We start from the raw sequence: 2,778 nt of genomic DNA, 5'->3' as shown, positions 1-2,778 counted from the left end.
AAGAAACTTTTCATGACAGGAGGGAAGTAACCCATCATTAATTTGGGAAAACGCCCCAAAAAGAGTTCATAAACATTAGGCATGAGCAAAAGACCCACTCCCGAGTAAGCTGGGCAGTTCCTTTTCCCTCAGGTTCTTAAGTCCAGCAACCAAATGTCCCTTTGACATGCCCGTCCCATTCCCTGTACCCCACTCACAGTTGTTGTCCTTGGTTAGTGCAGGCCCAGAGTTCAGAGGTGCATCTGCAGAGTTCACTTCCCCCCCCCGGGTGGAGTGGCGGGGAAGAAGGTACCTTGCTCGCTCCACTGTCTGGGCACTTGTTCACTGCTCCTCTCTGCTGGCCACCCTGCCAGCCCACTTGCCATGACGTTTTCAGGTCCCACCACTTAACACAGGTCTCAGTGATTTTAGCTGTCAGTGCACGAGCTTACTAATACATACTGGGCAGTCTCTTGCATCAGAGACACTGTCCCAAAGCAGATCTAATACTTAGAGCTGGTTATCAGTGATTTCAGCTTTGCGGTGTGTAATAAGACTCTCAATCAACTTGGTTATCACACACTAAAGAGAAAAAGGATTAAAGAATGTCCAGGGTACTTAAGCAAAGCCCACACCACCAGGCACAAGTGCTTATCCCCACCTTTTCATAACTCACGGAGCTTTGGCACCCATGTCCCCTGCCTAGCGAGTGCCGTTTAGTTGAGGGTGAGTCCCTCAATCAGGGTACAAGCAGTTCTGCTGCCCTTGATTCACACAACAAAGATAACAACCCTTTATTACCCCTGTCCCAATAACAAAGAGTCTGGGGATCCAACACCAGCCAAAAGTGATCATTTGGGCAAAGAAATGCCATCATGCTGAGCCCCTAGGCAGGGGGCTTGTGCCCATGCAAACGAGATCAGCACCTGAAATCCTCTTCTCCAGCTCATCACTCGATGTCAGGGAAGAGCTCATCCAGACCTTGCTTACACTTGTTTATTTTTTCTGCAAGGGAGCATGCCAGTCTACATATGCCCGGATGTACACTTAATAGTTAAGTTGCCACAGTTATCTCAGTCGGAGACGTGAAAAAAACATACCCAGACTGCCAAAGCTGTGCTGACTTAGCCCCTGGAGCAGCTGTAGTTATGTTGTTGGAAAGCGGCTTTTGTCGATGTGGCTCCTGGTTTTTGGGCAGGTGATTTCCTCCACCGCTGGAGCAACCCCTTTGGCTGCTGCAGACTGTATTGACATGATGGGTGCTATAGCGATGCCTGTATAGTATTTGTCGCATGGACAGCCCTGGAGTTTGTGTGGCAGGGCTGGGAAAGGGCAGGCAGAGCTTTGAGATCACTGGCTACTGGCTAAAAGTCTTGTTTCCTTGAATGAGGATGGGTGTGTTTGTGGGATCACCGACATCCTGATGCGGGAAGAAGGGAATTATCCCTAACTTGTAACTAGGGGGCTCAGATTTTACCTTCTTCAAGTAAGATGAGCTCTAGGTCAGGGGCTTCACCCAAATAGATTAAGTATTTTTCAGAGGGATCCCTTCTTCCACATGGCATTGACCCGGGTCTTCCTGGAAGATGTGGACACCTGGCCACAAAGATACAGCTGCGCTCAGGGTCTGGCTCATGGGGGCAAGGGGATTCTGGGGGATTCCCTCACCTGCTTCTGGTGAACGCCGCAACATACTGCAGCACCTTCTCTTCTGGTGCCTCTGGCACTATCAGCCTCACCACCTACAGCAGCTCCTCCCAGCCGATGGAGCTGGCATTCTCCAGGTTGAAGCTGGGGGTAGCAAAAATTAGTATGTAGGAGCCTTCGTTTGAGGAGGAACCAAATCCGATTGTCATAGGCTGGTCGTGCCTGGCCTGCAGGAGTCTTGGTGGTGCATCAGGGAGAAAATCCCCATCTGGTGGTGGCACAAAGGGCAGCCCCAGCTACTTCTTGCGGTTCAAAATGGAGAACTCGTGTTTGGGGAACTCTCCGGGTTCCTTTCCCCTGCAGGCAGCCCACCAAGGCCGTGTCATCGCTATCGGTACAGTCCAGCAGCTGGCCCAGCCTCTGGCCTCTCTCCTTGGCCTCCTCAAGCAAAATCCAAGCCCATGGTGCATTCGGGGCTCTGCTCTGCAGTGCGGCCCTGGTGAAGAGGGGCCGGCTCCCTGGGGAAAGAAGGTGGAAGCCGACTGACGCAGCCCCAGCGTCCTGGCCAAAGAGTATGAAATGGGCTGGGTCCCCACCGAAGGCGGCCGCGTTGTCCCGCAGCCAGCGCATCGCCAGTCGCTGGTCCCACAAGCCGGCGTTCCCCGGGGCGGCTGGGGGCAGAGACAGGAAGCCCAGTGCCCCCAGCCGGTAGTTCATGGAGGCAACAATCACTTTCCCAGTGGCAGCTAAGAAGCGCCCATCATAGATGTCGAGTGAGGCATGAACATTATTAACGGCTCTGGGCCTGTTTGTTCCTCCTGGGGGTAGGTGGGTCTGAAATTGCCCTGAGGTCCCTGGGTTGCTTCTCATAGCCCTGGTCTACACTAGGACTTTAGGTTGGATTTAGCAGCGTTAAATCGATGTAAACCTGCACCCGTCCACACAATGAAGCCCTTTATTTTGACTTAAAGGGCTCTTAAAATCGATTTCCTTACTCCACCCCTGACAAGTGGATTAGCGCTTAAATCGACGTTGGCAGCTTGAATTTGGGGTACTGTGGACATAATTCGATGGTATTGGCCTCCGGGAGCTATCCCAGAGTGCTCCATTATGACCGCTCTGGACAGCACTCTCAACTCAGATGCACTGGCC

The 2,778-nt window shown here is 52.4% G+C and overlaps 1 pseudogene; it reads right to left on the bottom strand.

The window, feature by feature from the left end:
• Positions 1-1,721: 1,721 nt before the first annotated feature.
• Positions 1,722-2,496, bottom strand: LOC140897532 (acetylcholinesterase pseudogene; annotated as a pseudogene).
• Positions 2,497-2,778: the final 282 nt, after the last annotated feature.

The sequence above is a fragment of the Lepidochelys kempii genome, chromosome 14 (assembly GCF_965140285.1).
Source record: "Lepidochelys kempii isolate rLepKem1 chromosome 14, rLepKem1.hap1, whole genome shotgun sequence".
NCBI lineage: Eukaryota > Metazoa > Chordata > Testudines > Cheloniidae > Lepidochelys > Lepidochelys kempii.
This window is presented reverse-complemented; position numbering and strand designations above follow the sequence as displayed.